Source organism: Manis javanica, chromosome 7 (assembly GCF_040802235.1).
Source record: "Manis javanica isolate MJ-LG chromosome 7, MJ_LKY, whole genome shotgun sequence".
NCBI lineage: Eukaryota > Metazoa > Chordata > Mammalia > Pholidota > Manidae > Manis > Manis javanica.
The window spans coordinates 126,561,354-126,579,497 of NC_133162.1; positions in this window are offsets into that span (position 1 = coordinate 126,561,354).

Here is an 18,144-nt window from a genome sequence, read left to right on the forward strand (position 1 = left end):
CTCATATGATTATCAACAACCATGTGCATTTGACTGAAAAGTAGTAAGAAATAAGAAGATAAGTTTAACTCCCGATTATATACAGTTCTCCTCATGTTAGAGATAAGAAGAAAACCCTTCGTTCCCTTATCTTTTTCTAAATACTCTTTGAAAGACTGTTTGCAACACAGCATAATGTTATTTTGTTATAAAGCAATTCTTTAAAAATATTCTAAATGTTTTTTCTAATTGCATATAGAAGACTAAAATGTACCAATAGCACAATTTTTTAAAATAAGCATAGTTTTTAAATGTATCTTAAAAAGAAGCAAATGATCACTAACTCTTTTGTAGTATTAAAAATATGACAGAAAAAGACAGTATAATGTACCTTAACTGTTATATTTTAGTTATGATTTCATACCTATCATTAAACATGTCGTAGGACAAAATAAACCCATAAAACAATGAATATCACATATCGTGACAATAGTCATTCAAAGAAATTGTGGTTTCCCAAAATACCATTTAAGCACACATGACTTTGTTCTTATTTCAGAAGCTTAATTTTTCCAAAAATCCAGATTCCCATAACATTTAGGAAGATAAAAACAAGTACTTTCGTGGATTTGTTATTTTCTGCCCTTTTTTGGAGGAATTACCCTCGAGGCTGTGCCAAGTTACTTCAGAGCACAGGAGAATAAACACTATATTGTTCACATCCCCACCTAGTGGTCTTAAATTTCTGTTCTGCATAGTATTAAAAAATGAAAACTGAGAAAATGAAAACTCAAAAAAATTATTTGGCAAAAATTAAAACAAACTCTCTACAACTAGGAGAGATATTATTATTAGATTACCTAGTTTTTTATGTACTCCAACTAGGGGATGCAATATTATGTGAGGAATTATGTGAAAGCATCAGAAAAAAGTACGGAGAATTTTCCTAGAGCACTGATTTTTACTTAATGCAATGTGTTAAGGCAAACACATATTCTGAAGTAAAATGCTTATTAGGAGCATTTCAGTTTGAAAAGCACAGAGCCCAAACTTTCCATTCTGTAGAAAAGAACCTGATGATATGAGCAATTAAATGACTCAACCAGCTAGTGACTAGAGCAATATCAATAATGCAGATGTTTTATACTCTCTCCAGTACAAAATAGAATTCAAGTCCATGAGACACTAAATACTAATCCCAACTGCTATATACCGGGTTTTTTTTGTTTATAGAAATTTCTATATCTTGTAATCCTCAGAATTTTCCTTTCACTTCATATCATAGCACACTATAACCTGAAGCTAATTCAAAGTCCTATTCTATATTCTTTCTAAACTTTGTTTAAAATTACAATATTAAATTGACTTTCTTGGGGAGTAGTTCTATAATTTTAACATATATACAGATTCATGTCACTACCATCACAATCAGGATACAGAACACTTCAATTACCTCCCAGCCCTAAAATCCCTTGTATTATACCTTTGTATACATTATTACACATGACACAATCCCTAGCCCCTAGGAATAACTGCTCTTTTTTCAATCGGTACAAGAATACTTACATAGGTAATTATATAGAATGTAACCTCTTGATGATGGCCTCTTCATTTCAGCATGTTGCGTTTGAAATCCATTCAACTTGTTTCATGTATCAATAGTGCACTCCTTTTTTTATTGTTGAATAGTATTCTATAGTATATTATATGGAATGGTGTATAGTACAGTATAAAGAGAAGTACTATAGCTTGTTTATACATTCAGCCATTGAAGAACTTTTGGACTGTTTCTAGGTTGGGGTGATTGTAAACACTGTCCAGAAACAGTTGTGTCTAGGCTTTATCTAATTGTTAAATGTAGGTGACTTATTATTAGAAGCCTTTTGTAAGTCAGAAGCTTACACAAAGTATATATTTATACACAAAGTGACATGGAAATATAACTTTCATAAGGGTAATAAGAATTTAAATACTTTCAATGCCTTAAGTACTACATCACTATTCAGGAATTAGCATTAAGAAGATAACTATTTCAACTAACATGTGGAAAAAGTGACATACAAAGATTGAATAATCAAACTTCTTTTAAACATGGGCATATATCATAATTTACTTAAAAATCTAGGAAGGGAATGGCAAATAATTGGGCCACGATTCCCTCTTCCTCTTTTCATGGCATACATCAATAATGAATCAAGGCACACTTTGCTGTAGAGCTTTGATGTGGCCTCAGAATGCTCAATGCATAGCTCTAGGTTGCCACTACTACACAGCAGAGTTGGGACTCCAGATGCAATCAATTTTCCATCTCTGGCTTAGGGGAAATTATTCTCAATAAACTGCAATTTCTCTAAAATTATTTATCTTTAGGAAAAAAAATAATGTTCTGCAGCATTCTTAATCCCACTACCTTACAAATATGTGATTTTTCACAAGACAGAAGAGAAAGAATGATAGGGTAGTTCACAGCAACCATTAGTACCAAAGAAAGTCCAAAGGCTATGGGGGAAAGGAGTCCAATCTTGGAAACAGGAGAAAGAGGAGAAGGAAGAAAAGAGGAATGTGCGGAAGAAGAAGGAGGTGGGGAGAGAAGAAGAGACATACTATGTGTATGTCTTCACCTGGCCCCTGCTACTACATAGGCATCTGCAGCTGAGTGTGTGCATACCACAGGCTCCAGGTCCCACAGCTAACCGCCCTGGTCCTTCTCTGCCAGACATGGAAGGGCCTAAGGACACCAACAGCCCTTGGTGCCACTGAAAGAGGAGGAGAAGGAGGAAGAAGCAAAAGAAGAAAGAAGAGGAGGATAGGTCATAATCTTTGAGAAATTGTTAAAATCTTATTTACTATCCACTGTATTAAGCTAATTTTTCCAGTTTTGTATCTGGCACTTATTTGATAGTGTTTGCTTTTGTGTCTTCATACTACCTAAGTATTAGTCAGTGTTAAATTCTAATAGTATTAAATGTATACCTGGTATTCCTTCCTGTATTTCAAACACATAAAAACAGCAGATAAAACTTTAAAGAGAGGTTGTAAAAAAATGACAACATATAACTCAGTTTCTCCATCCCCCTTTTTGGAGGACAATCAAGGATCGGACAGCTATCCATGGACAAAACCAGCTCTGAGAGACCTTTAGAGTCCACTTAGGAAGGTTTAGCAACACAGTAGAACAAAACAAAATAATCACACAAGACAACAGGAAAAAATCTTCATTTTGCTTGCACCATCCCATCCCCCAAGCTGGCATTGTTTCTGTGCTAAGAAGGAACTTCTCAGATAGAAAGACTTCTCGCAAGGAAAGGAAGAGCAGGGTGAGCGATCAGCTTATCCAAAGTCTTGGGGCACCACATGAACGTACAACTTCGGTTTTACCACACCCAGACCAGTAGAGATGTGTAGAGACAGCTAAGTATAAGGAAGAAAAGCAGAGGCTGTTATTAGAAACACAACGAGAGTGATCTAGATTCACAGAGACCTGCTCTGCAGACAAACACAGCAGATTTTACACTGACAAAGCCAATGGCCAGCAAAGCCTCAAAGGACCCCCAAGCAGATTTCACCAGATTTTGCCCCACAGAAACTAGCATTTACTAACTACAGCTCACTGCAGCCCACAAGTATAAAACACAGCCATTTCACCTGAGTCCCTGCCCATCCCTGCCAGAGCCCAGCAGCCATACTCACAGCCAGCTTGGGCTTGCAGCCGTGCAAGTGCAAGACACCAAGACACCAACCTAGACCCATCTGGCTGATTCCCACTGCTGTGCTCAGGCCAGGCCCTTCAGCTGTGTACCTGCATGTTACTGGCCCAATGCCTGTCAACAGCTTCCATTGCAGTGCACTTACCCAGGGGGAGGGCCCTGCAAGCTACTTATGGGACAGATCAAGCCCTGCCTCCTATCACTAGCTGGTACCATGGTGCTTACCTGCAGCTAGCCCTTCCAGCTGTGGATCTGCATACTCCAAGGCTGACCCTATCACTGGCCTTTACTGTAATTGTGCATGCCCAGGGTAAGGGTGGGCAACCACAGGAGAAAATACCAATAGTCAGAGTCTCTGAAGCTGCCAATAGTCCATAATTGACCCTAGGCCCCACCAGTACACAGCTAGCCCCTGCTACTACATAGGCACTTGCAGCTAAGTGGGTACATACCACTGGCTCCAGTTCCCATCACTGACTGCTCTGGTTTCCAGACCTGGAAGGGCCAGTGAGGACACCAACAGCTTCCACAGTGCTGACCAAAGATCACGAAGTTGTTGATGCTATGGACCCTCTCAGCCAGAGACACTATGCCCTTGCTGGATCAGTCCTGCTATATGTCCCTGCACTTGGTGCCCTGTACAACTAGAACCAAGGTCATAACATGATCCAGTGGGCCCCTACCACCAAGTGAAAGGTTTCCCTTAACAAAGTCAGTCCATAAAGTCTGGAAGAGGTGATTGCTCCAAATGTGCAGATACCTATACAAGGCTACAAGGATCATGCAGAATCAGAGAAACATGTCTCCATCAAAAGAATAGAGCAAACTTCCAGTAATTGGACCAAAGAAATGGAAATCCAGGAATTGCTTAATAAAAAAATCAAAATAATTGCTCTACAGATGCTCAGAGAGCTAGAAGAGCACACAGACAATTTCAAAACATCTGGAAAACAACAGAAGAACAAGATGGGAAACTCAAAAAGGAGACAGAAAACAAAAAGCCAAACAAAAATTTTGTTGCTGAAGAAGAGTGACTAAACTATGTACAGAAGAGAGTTTCAACAGTAAACTTGAAATAAGTAAGACTTGAAGAGGTATCTAGAAGACATCAATTCAAATTATAGAATCACAGGAGACAAAAGAAGAAAGAATGAAAGTAAAGAAGAAAGCCAGTGGTACTTGTAGGACACCATTAAGTGAAATAATGTATGTATCACTAGAGTCCTAGAAGGTGAAGAGAGAGAAATAGGGCAGAAAGTTTATTTAAAGAAATAAAGGATGAGAATTTCCCAAATCAGGGGAGACACTTGGGTACCCAAGTTCATGATGCTAAAAGGTTTTCAAAATTTCACTATAAAACAATCTTCTCCAAGACACATAATAATAATAAACCTGTCTAAAACCAAAGACAAAGAAATAATTTTTTTTGAAACAGACTTTATTTTTTAGAGTAGTTTCAGATTCACAGAAAACTGAGTGGAAAATACAGATAATTCCCATATACCCCTTGTCCTCTACCCCCAGCTCTGCCCAGAGAGTCCCACATAATCAACATGCCCAACCAGAGTGGTACATTTGTTACAATTGGTGAACCTACACTAACATATTATTACCACCCAGAGTACATAGTTTATATTAGGGTTCACTCTGAGTGTTCATTCTACAAGTTTTCATGAATGTAAAATGACATGCATCCACCATTACAGTATCCATACAGAGTAGTTTCATTGATCTAAAACTTTGTGCACCTATTCATCCCTCCCTGTGACGTCTGATCGTTTTTTTTTTTTACAAACAAATAATTTTAAAAGCAGTAAGAAAAAAAAATTTCATACAAGGAAACCCCATAAAGCTATCAATGGATTTCTCAGCAGAGACTTTGCAGGCCAGAAGACAATGGAATGATACATTCAAGGTACTAAAAGAAAGAAACTGCTAACCAAGAAACTTTACACAGTAAACCCGTCCTGTAGGATTGAAGATGAAATAAAGCCTTTCCCTAGTAAACAAAAGCTGAGGGAATTCATCATGAATAAACCTGCATTTTAAGAAATGCTGGAAGGAGTTCTCAACTTAAGAAAAAAAAAGGATGTTAACTAAAAAACACAGAACATGTAAAACACTTTGGTAAAAGAAAGAATAGAGCCAAATTCAGAATACTCCAATACTGTAAATACTGTAATCCTGTGATGTATTAACTGCTTAACCCTAGTATAAAGGTTATAGGTATTACAAAAGTAATTACTTTTAATATAAAAGTATTAAAAACTGCTATAGCTTCAACAATTCTTAAGTGATACACAATATAAAACAATATAAATGGTGATATCAAAAACAAGAGGGAGGGGCACTATTTATAATAGCCAAGATATGGAAGCAACCTAAGTGTCCATCAGTAGATGTAAGGGTAAAGAAGATATAGTACATATGCACAATAGAATATTATTCAGCCATAAGAAGAAAACAAATCCTACCATTTGCAACAACATGGATGGAGCTAGAGGGTATTATGCACAGTGAAATAAGCCAAGCGGAGAAAGAGAAATATCAAATGATTTCACTGATCTGTGGAGTATAAGAACAAAGGAAAAACTGAAGGAACAAAACAGCAGCAGACTCACAGAACCCAAGAATGGACTAACAGGTACCAAAGGGAAAGGGACTGGGGAGGATGGGTGGGTAGGGAGGGATAAGGGGGGAAGAAGAAAGGGGGTATTATGATTAGCATGCATAATGTGGGGGGTGGGGGAAAGGGGAGGGCTGTGCAACACAGAGAAGACAAGTAGTGATTCTACAACATTTTGCTATGCTCATGGACAGTGACTGTAATGGGGTTTGTGGGGGAGACTTGGTATAGGGGAGAGCCTAGTAAACATAATATTCTTCATGTAATTGTAGATTAGTGATAACAAAAAAAAAAAAGAGAAAAAGAAAAGGGGGATTATTCCCTGACAGGATAAAACTAGCTGCAAATCAACGATTAATCCATGCTTTACATACCCTTAATTTTGATCTTTTAAAGGGTGTCAGATGATCAGCTATGGAAGTACATTTTTCTGATAATATTCCTTTCTCTTAAAAAAAAAAAAAAAGCAGTTCCTGTGTGTTGATCTCCAATAGGTTCTTCACAGTGGTATAAAGGTCATATCAAAGTGTGGGCAAAGGGTGTGTTTGTGTTTATACAGAGGATCAAAGCCTAATTTGGCTACGCAGAAAACGAATTAAGATACGATATGAAGAAGAACTTCCAACATCAACATTCTCTGGAAGAGTCATTCCAGAAAATGAACATCAAAAAACTTCAACAAAGATCCTGGCGCTGTTGCAGTTGTCGCTGCAGTCATCCCACCGGTTCCTGGACTTGCCATTGGAATGAAGAAGGAGATATCTAAGCTGGCCTGTGCATACAGTGAAACAACAAATTTGACTGGATCTACACTGTCAGAACTCAACCAAGAATTAGGAGAAGTGCAAGTTGCAGTGCTCCAAAATCATGTGACTATAGACTATCTACTGTTAAAAGAACACATGGGATGTGAACAGTTCCCAGGAATGTGTTGTTTTAATTTGTCTGATTTTTCTCAAACTATTCAAATTCAGTTAGACAATATTCATCATATCATTGGTAAGTTTTCACAAATGCCTAGGGTACCTAACTGGTTTTCTTGGTTTCACTGGATATGGCTGGTAATTGTAGGTCTGCTTTTGTTATGTAGCTGTATTCCTATTATGTTAATGTATGTGCGCAATTTAATTAGTAGTTTAAAACCTATACATGCTTATGTTACTCTACAAGAAGATATGTGAAAGAAATAATCAATCCTCCCATGTTTTCTTCTGTCTGCTCCTTCTATAGCTTGTCTTCTTCCTTCCTAATTACAACCCTTGAGTAGAATTTGTGCCTCATATCGAAAATTACCGAGTATTATAATTCTTCCAAGTGGTAAAGATACCTCAAGACAAATGCTGGGCATAGAAGCCACAGAGCATAAATCTGCAAAGAAGTAAAAAGCTAACCTTTTCAAAGAATATTGCTTCTTTCTCACTCACCAACTTTACAATTCCCTGTATGGCCCTGGAAGATGACTGGTTAGAGACGGGTAAGATTCCTCAAGGGAGGAACAACCTAAGACAGGCACAGTCGCAGGGAGGCCATCAGAAGAGAGATTGGGGATCAACAGAGGTGAGGCTTAGAACATCACCCCCCGTTTTGAGAGAAATCTTATGCATCCATGGATGTTTTGTTGCCCTTGTCTAGCTTGGATTAATACTTAGTCTATAGGCACACACCTGATCAGCTACATTTGCCCTCTTAAAGCACTAAATTATGTTTTCTACCTTTATCTTGCATCTAACTACCACTTCAGCATTTTATTAAAAATAATAATAATAATAATAATAACAGAGAAATGTGAGATTCACATATAAATCAAGTATAAAAATCAAACAATCATATCTGACTTGAGTGTTTATAGTTTATGAAGCATGATCAAACCATGTGATATGACTACCCTTGCACTGTTCTCCATATAAGAACTTATTCACTATGTAAGACCTTGTTCACCATGTAAGAACTTGTTGGTTATGCTTCAGAAGATTGGAGACTGTTGAGATATAGGCTTGGGGTTGATTAATGACTGTGCACTGAGTCCCCTATACAGAATTTTATTGTTGTTAACAACCATTTGATCAATAAATATGAGAGATGCCCTCTCAAAAAAAAAACAAGAGGGAGAGGCACTATTTATAATAGCCAAGATATGGAAGCAACCTAAGTGTCCATCAGTAGATGAAAGGGTAAAGAAGATATAGTACATATGCACAATAGAATATTATTCAGCCATAAGAAGAAAACAAATCCTACCATTTGTAACAACACGGATGGAGCTAGAGGGTAAAATGCTCAGTGAAATAAGCCAGGTGGAGAAATACAAGTACCAAATGATTTCCCTTAATTGTGGTGTGTAACAACAAGGCAAAACTGAAGAAACAAAACAGCAGCAGACTCACAGAACCCAAGAATGGACTAGTGGTTACCAAAGGGAAAGAGGTTGGGAAGGGTGTGTGGGGAGGGAGGGAGAAGGGGATTATGGGGTATTATGATGAGCACACGTAATATAGGGGGGTCACAGGGAAGGCAGTATAGCACAGAGAAGACAAGTAGTAACTCTACAGCATCTTACTATGCTGATGACAGCGACTGTAATGGGGTATGGGAGAGACTTGACAATAGGAGGGAATGTAGTAACCACAATGTTGCTCATGTGAAACCTTCACAAGATTGTGTATCAATGACACCTTAATTTTAAAAAATACACACTAAAAAGAAAAAGAAGAAACAAGAGGGAGGGAATAAAAGGGTAGAGTTTCTTTGTATGAAACTGAAATTAGATTGTTATCAGTGTAAAATAGACTGTATATTTACTATATATATATATATGTGTGTGTGTGTGTATATATAGTATATATATGATGTTTCATGTAAGCTTCATGGTAACCACAAAGAAAAAACTTAGAGTTGACATGCAAAAAGATCAGAAGTAGGGAATCAAATCATAGCACTACAGAAAATCACTAATCCACAATGGCACAAAGGTAGGAGCAAGAAAGGAGAAAAGGAATAATGAAACTATGAAACAGCCAGGCAACTACTAATAAGATGGCATTAATATGTCCTCATCTATCAGTAATTACTCTAACTATAAATGGATTGAATTCTCCAATCAAAAGGCACAAAGTGGCTGGATGAATTAAAAAACAAGAGCCAACTATGTGCTGCCTTCAAGAGAATTCAGTTTCTGTTTTTTTTTTTGTTTTTTTTTTAAATTACTGCACTTCATTTTATTTATTTATTTTTTTTTATTTTTTTTTATTTTTTTATTTTTTGAGAGGGCATCTCTCATATTTATTGATCAAATGGTTGTTAACAACAATAAAATTCTGCATAGGGGACTCAATGCACAGTCATTAATCAACCCCAAGCCTAATTCTCAACAGTCTCCAATCTTCTGAAGCATAACGAACAAGTTTTTACATGGTGAACAAGTTCTTACATAGTGAATAAGTTCTTACATGGTGAACAGTGCAAGGGCAGTCATCACAGAAACTTTCGGTTTTGATCACGCATCATGAACTATAAACAATCAGGTCAATTATGATTATTCGTTTGATTTTTATACTTGATTTATATGTGAATCCCACATTTCTCCCTTATTATTATTATGAAATTTTTTTAAATAAAATGCTGAAGTGGTAGGTAGATGCAAGGTAAAGGTAGATAACATAGTTTAGTGCTGTAAGAGGGCAAATGTAGCTGCTCAGGTGTGTGCCTATAGAATAAGTATTAATCCAAGCTAGACAAGGGCAACAAAACATCCACGGATGCAGATTTCTCTCAAAGCAGCGGGGGTGAGGTTCTAAGCCTCACCTCTGTTGATCCCCAATTTCTCACCTGATGGCCCCCCTGAGACCGTGCCTGAAGAGACTTCAGTTTTAAGGACACACACAGGCTCAAAATAAAGGGATGGCCAAAGATACCTCTATGCAAATGGAAACCAGAAGACAGCATGGGTAGCTATATTGATATTATACAAAATAGACTTGAAGCCAAAAATGGTAACAAGAGACAAGATGCTATTATATAGTGATGACAATTCATCAATAAGAGCTAAAATCTTAATTTTATGTGTGTGTACTCATCACTGGAGCACCTAAATATATTAAGCAAATGCTAACAGATTTGAAGGCAGAAGGAGACAATACAATAAAAGCAGGGAACTTCAATGCCCCAACTTCAGCATAGTTAGATCATCCAGATAGAAAATCAATAAAGAAATGTTGGACTTAACCATACTTTAGACCCAATGAAACTCACAGACATATGCAGAAAACTCCATCCACTAGCAGTAGAATATACATCCTTCACAAGCCTACAAGGAACACTGTCCAGAATACACTGTATGAAAGGTCACAAAATAACTCTTAGAAAATTTAGTAAGATTGAAATCATATACTAAGTACCTTTCCTGACCACAGTGGTACAGAACTAGAGATCAATAACCAGAGGAAGGGTAGAAAACTCACAAATATGTGGAGATTAAACAACATGCTTCTGAATAACCAATGGGTCAAAGAATAAAATGAAAGGGAAATCAAGGAATATCTTGAAACAAGTAAAAATGTAAGTGCAACATATCAAAATCTATGAATGCTGCAAAAGCAGTTCTAACAGGGAAATTTAAAAACACCTATATTCAAAAAACAAGATAAAAAAAAAAAGCCTCACTTTACACCTGAAGGAGCTAGAAAAAGAACTAAGCTCAAAGTTGACAGAAGGAAGGAAAAACAAAGATCAAAGGGGAAGGAGATGAAATAGAGACCAGAAATACAATAGAAAAGATCAATGAAACTGAGAGCTGGTGTTTGAAAAGATGAATAAAATTGACAAACCTTTAGTTAGACTAACACAGACTATAGAGAAAAGGGAACATCAGTACACTATTGATGGGGATGTAAATTGGTACAGGTACTATGGAAATCAGTATGGAGGTTCCTCAGAAAATTAAAAATAGAATCACTATATGATCCAGAAATTCCACTTCTGATATACACTTGTAAGACAATGAAAATAGGATCTTAAAGAGATACTGCACTCCCATGCTCACTTAAGTATTATTTACAATAGCCAAGATAAAGCAACTTGGGGCCTTAGAAACACAAATTTACAGTTCTGCCTGTCAGAATCTTAAATGAGTTGATCAGGGCTAAAATCAAGGGGGTAACAGGTCTGGTTCCTTCTGGGGCTTTCCAGGAAGAATCTGTTTCTTGCTTCTCCCAGCTTCTAGAGTCTGCCAGTATTCCTTAGTTTCTGCCCACATTATTCAATCTCTGCTTTGCTGTCCCACTGCCACCTTCTCTTGCCTCTTATAAAATTCCTGTGATTACATTTGGGGTTCACCCAGATAACACAAGATAATCACCCCACCTCAAGATCTTTAACTTGATCACATATGCAAGTCCCTTTTGCCATATAAGGTAACTTTTCAGGTTCTACAAATTAGAATGTAGATATGGGGGTGGGGGAGAGCTTTTTCAGTCAACAATAGTAATCAACTCTGTCACCCAGCTGCTGGCAACCACTGCTGTGTTAGTTCTGTACACATAGTTTTATCTTTTCCAAAATGTCATATAAATGCAGTTATTACAGTATGTAGCCTTCGGAGTCTGACTTCTTTAACTTTGCAGAATGCATGTGAGATTCATCCATGACACTGCATTTATCAGTAGTTCATTCCTTTGTATTGCTGAGAAGTACTCCACTGCATGCATGTTATCACATTTTGTTTATCCATTTACAAGCTGAAGGATACTTGTGTTGTTTCCAGTTTTTGACAAGTATGAATAAAGCTGCTATAAGCACTGATGTGCTGTTTTTTTGCATGAACATAGTTTTCCTTTCTCTTGGGTAAACTACCTAGGAAGATTATTGCCAGGTTCCATGGTAAGTGCATGTTTAACCTTATACAAAACTGCCAAACAGTGTTCCAATGTGCCTGTACCCTATATTTTTTGAGGCACATAGTATCCACTACACAAAGAAAAAGTGTGTGTAAAGAAAAACTGGAGGAGACAGTTTTTGGTGAAACAACACTATTTACCAAAATAATAGGATGAATTCTCAATACATAAAGACATAGCAACAAAAATAAGAATATGCATTTAAGAAGCAGGATTGGTAGTTCTACATATCTAGTTGATAGTTCTATGTATCTAATAACTCTTGAAATTACTTACAGAATAATGGGAGAGCAATACTGAACAGATAATTGCTGAAAACTTTCCAGAATTGAGGATATATTTAAATCCAGATTGATATGCACAAGCAGGATAAATAGTCACAGACACATGATAATGAAAATGTTGGATATTAAGGAGAAAGATAAAATTTTAATTCTGCAAGGATAAACATAGTAACTAAGAGAATGAAAACTTAAGACTTACCGCAGGCATCTCACCAATAACAGCAGAAGACAGACAATAAAAAAAAATTAAAAACCATACTTTTTATGTGAAATATTGGGAGTAGAAATATTCAGAATTCAGATTTTATGGGGGAAGAAGGATGTTAGAAAATTAATATGGTCCATCTACTGTATTAATGTATAGCACCCCCGGGAGCACATTCAGGCAGCTCTAAGGAGTAAGGGTTAAGTAGCAAGATGAAAGGAAGGGAGTTGGTATGGGGCTCCAGAAGCTCCCACAAAGATGTGAAGGGACATGACGGTAGAGTAAATCTAACAGAACTGTATTAACTTTGCAAGCTGCAAATGGCATCAGCACATCTGAATGATTTTGTTAACTCCTTTCTTTGTACTGTTTGTGCAAAAACAGTGAAAGTTTCAGACCTTTGCTCCAAAAGCCCCTCTGCTGCCAAAATCCCTCTATGCCCCAGAAGTCCACTCTTAAGTGGTTTTGGTCTACAGTTCCAGAACCATATTCTTCAAATATTTTTTTTGACCTAAACTCAAAGTAGTATTTCACAACCTAGAAATCACTTGCTGACACCAAAACACTTGATATAAATGTTTCAATAACAGTAATTACACTTATTATGTGCCAAAAACATGCATTTTCTGTTCTCAAACATGCTGGTTGTGACTAAATTGATTTCACGACATATCAAATGGTAGCATCCTGCAGGTTGACAAAGATCTAGAAATGTTCTGTACATGTATAAATATCATTTTTGTATAAAAATGGGATTAGACCATACAAATTGTATGTTACATTGTAACTGTCCTTATTCATATTTCTTTTTACATTATTTGTTAGTATAATCTAAATGTCACTAAGAGTTAAAGTGTAACTATATCCTCATTTATACACTACTTATTCATTCTTTTTTAAAATTCATTCTTACATTCTGGAAGAAATAATTTACTTTCTAAAATAATTTCCTAAGATACAGAAGCATCTGGTATAGTAGTACCCTTTGATTTGTATGTCAAAAATCAAACAGGTATCTTTAAAATTGTCCTTAAGAAATGCTACATTTTCATATACAGAATTTCCTGTCAAACAGGACCAGCTGTCCACATGCTTAGTTGCTAAGTGGAATTTGAGGGTGAGGTATCATTTTTTGAAAGAGTTATGAGTAATGTCAAGATCTCCTTCCTTTATGTCCCTATTATGCCCTTTTATGTATACATGTTGAACTAGACTGCCTGCTTATTAGTTTTGTTATGCAAAGCTTTATGAATTTAATCATAGACCTCCATACTTTTCATAAGAGGGAAATATGACAAGGTATTTCTACTGTGTTTAAAGGATGCAAATAACATATACAAAAATGTACTGCTAAGGTTGTAATATAATTTTATTAACAATCACCAGATACCATGTAAAATATAAATATAATTTTTATTTAGAAAGAATAAGCATCTATGAACTTTAAAATGTAACATCTAATAACTGCTATAATAGTTTAGCTATGGTAGAGGGCTTAATAGCAAATAGATATACACTTTAAAACTTTCAACTCAAATTTTTTTTTCTTAAATGATTTCAGACTTACAGAAAAGTTATAAAATAGTACAAACCACTCAGTGCCAAGATCTTGGTTTCTAAATATCATTTTCCTATAAAAGGAATAAGGACTCTGGAGAAATAGCCAGTTGTAGGGCTAAAGCAGGGAAACAAGACAAGTCAAAAGCATTTTGTAGTACCAGAAAGGTAGCAAGGAAATGCTACAAACCAAAAGGATAGGGATATGTCAAAAGGCTGTAGGAGTCTACCAGAGCCACCAAGGGTCAAAGCTATAACTATTTGAAGGACAAAATAAATAATGTATTAGCTTCTAACCCAACGAATAAAATAAATATACATTAATCCATACAAATATACATAAATAGGAAAGAAGAACCAACTTTTCACTACAGAGGAATCCAAATAATCTATATAGAAACTATCTTATCCAGGAGGTGAAGCTTTACCTGGCCCTCCTGCCCCCAGCCTTTGAGAGTGAGATGGATTTATGACTCCCTTGCAAATAGACTAGGAAACAGTGAAACTCTACAGAGGACAAACCGGGCAGATGCTGCCTTAACCAAGACAAAAAAATTTACTATACCAGCAATACCCTGTTGATAGGTGCCTACTCTCTAATATGATGTGATGAGAAGGGTACTTTACCTCTGTAGTATTCTTTCTAATCAAACATTTCCCCAGTTTAATTCTGAGAAATACTTGAAACAAACCAAAACATCCTAGAAATATTTCACCAGTACTCCTTGGAACTGTTCAAGTAATGAAAAATAAGGAAAGACCTAGAAACTGTCACAGACCAGAGGAGATTAGAGAGAGATGATAATGTATGCAATGTGGTATCCTGGATTGGTTCTTGATAAGAAAAGGAACATTAAAGGAAAATTAGTAAAATGCAATGCAACTCTGGAGTATAGAGGAATACCCATGGGAAATGGGTGAACTGTGAATAAAATCTGGGATTTAGTTAACACTAATATACCAATGTTGGCTTCTTATTTGAAATATGTACCATAGTAATTTTAAATGACATCAGAGGAAACAAATTAGGTGAGCGCTGTATTACCTTTTCAACTTCTATGTAAACCTTATTCAAAAATGAAAAGTTAAAAAAATTATGAAGAATTTCCAAATACACTTTACTCAGATTCCCCAAACTTAACATTTTACCACATTTGCTTTATCATTCTCTTTGCCCTCCCTCTAGTTTTTTTTCTTAATTCGATAACAAGCTGCAGACACCGTTCCCTTTCACTGCTAAATATTTCAATGTATTTCCTTAAAAAATACATTGATCAAAATAAGGAAATTACCATTAACACAGTACTAATCAACCTAACCGACCTTCACATTTTGCCAGTTGTTCTACTAATGTCCTCTATTACAAAAACAGAATAAAATGGTAAATAAAAATAATTGTTTCTGTCTTAGCTTATTGTCTATCCCAGGGTCATACACTGTATTTAATTGTCATATCTCTTTAGTCTTCTTTGATCTAGAACAAGTTCCTCATTCTTTTTTTTTTTCCGACCTTGACATTTTTGAAGACTACAGGCCATTTATTTTGTGAAATGTCCTTCAATTTGGGTTTGACTGATGTTTCTTCACGTTTAAATTCCGATTATGTATTTCTGCCGGAATACCACAGAAGCAATGTTGTACTCATCTCAGTGTGTCCTATCTGGATGCATGATGTCTATATGTCCCATTACTAATAACATTAACTTTGAAAACCTGGCAATTTTGGTGTTTCCACTGTAAAAATAGTATATTATCCATTAGTGATTAGTAAGTATCTTGTGGGGAGATATTTTGACACTGTAAAAAAAACAACTGTAGAAAAGATATTCTGAGACTGTAAAAAAACTCCTAGTCATCAACTCTTTATACAATAGTTGTAGGATCCATTGATGATTTTCAGTGTTTTACTTTTTCTCAATAGTTTTTGTACACTTCTTGTTAGCTTTATTACTAAGTATTTTACTTTTTTGCTGTTATTTAATTGGGATTTTCCTACCATATATTCTTTAACTAGCAAATGTTTGTACATGTAAAGGATACTGAGTTCTGACTTAATTTTATAACCTGCCAATAACTGAATTATTTTATTGAGTTAGTTTTATTATTGGTTTTCTAGGATAGAAGGGCACAAACCTTTTCTGTAAAATGTAAGATACAATATTTTCACGATTATGGGTTAGATCATTTCTATCTCCACTATCCAATTCTGCCAGTTAGGGCAACAGTAGCCACAGGCAATCCACAAACGAAATGATGTGACCAGATTTGGTTCCCAGGCTATCTTACTGATCCCTGCTCTAGATATACTATCTTATCATCAGCATATAGACAGTTTCTTATTTTCCAATTGTTATGCCTCTACTGATTGCTCCTATTTAACTGCACTGCCTAATATCTCCAGTAAAATGTGTACTTCAGGTGTCAATTTTTGTTGCAGGTCATTTCAGCATCTATATACAGCATGATTTGTCTCCTTATATTCACTGAATTGTGTTTTGTATAAACAGATTTCCTAAAATTGAACCAACCTTGTATTCTTTAATAAATGCCACATGGTCATGGTATATGATTTTCTTAATATGGTATTGGAATTTTTGAGCTAATATTTTATTTATAACTTTGCAGCAGTATTTAAAATCGATATTGGTCTCTAATTTCCTTCTTTATGTACTGTCTTGAGGAATTGGTATTATCCACTTTCAATGCTCTGGAACAATTTATAGAGCATTGAGACTATCTGGTCTTTGAATGTTTCATTAAATATCCTTGTGGAGCCATCTGGGCCTAGTAGTTATTTATAAGATAGTCTCTTGATATCTTTCTCTGTATCTTCTACAAAAATTGAATATCTCAAATAATGTAGTCAATTTTGATAAAATATATTTACCTTGGAAATTATTTTTTCCATTTAAGTTTTCAATTGTATTTGCAGAGAGGTTTGCAAAGTAGGTTCTTGTAATATCTTTAAAAATTAAGATATAGTTCACATACCATAAAATTCTCCTTTTCACAAGTGTTATGGGCTGAACTGTTCTCCCCTCCCCAATTCATGTGTTTAAGTTCCAGCTTTTAGTACCACAGAATGTTACTGTATTTGGAGACAGGGCCTTTAAGGAAGTAAAATTTCTGTAAAATGTCAGATACTTAGATGGGCGTTAATCTAGTATGACTGTGCCCATCAGAAGAGATTAGGACACAGGAAACACACAGACCAAGCGGCAACCACAGGACACAGTGAGAACACAGCTATCTATAAACCAAGAAGAGAAACTTTAGAACGAAATCAACCTTGCTAACACCTTGCTTTAAAGACCTCTAGTCTCCAGAACTGTGAGAAATAAATTCTGTTAAGTCATCTAATCTGTGGTATTTGCTATGGTAGTCCTAGTAAACCATTGCATAAAATACATAATTCACTGTATTTTAGTATATTTTAAAGTTTATGCAACATCACCACAAATTCTGGAAAATTTTCATCACTCCAAAAGAAACCCTCTACCTATTAGCTGCCACTCCCAATTACTGTTTTCCTCAGTCCCTGGAAAACACTAACCTATTTTATCTCTCTATGGATTTGCTTATTCTGGATATTTCATATAAATGGAATCATATAATATGTGACTTTCTGTATCTGGCTTCTTTCAGTTTACATTGCGTTTTTAAGGCTCATCCATGTTGTAGAATGTAGCAGAACCTCATCATTACTTTTAATGGCTGAATATATTCCATTGGGTGGATATAGTACATTTTGTTTATTCATTCTTCCATTTGACAGACATTTAAGCAGTTTCCACATTTTGGATATTATGAATTATGCTGCTATGATCATTCATGTATAGGTTTTTGTGTGACGTGTCTTCAATTATTTTTGGTACATACCTAGGAATGAAATTGC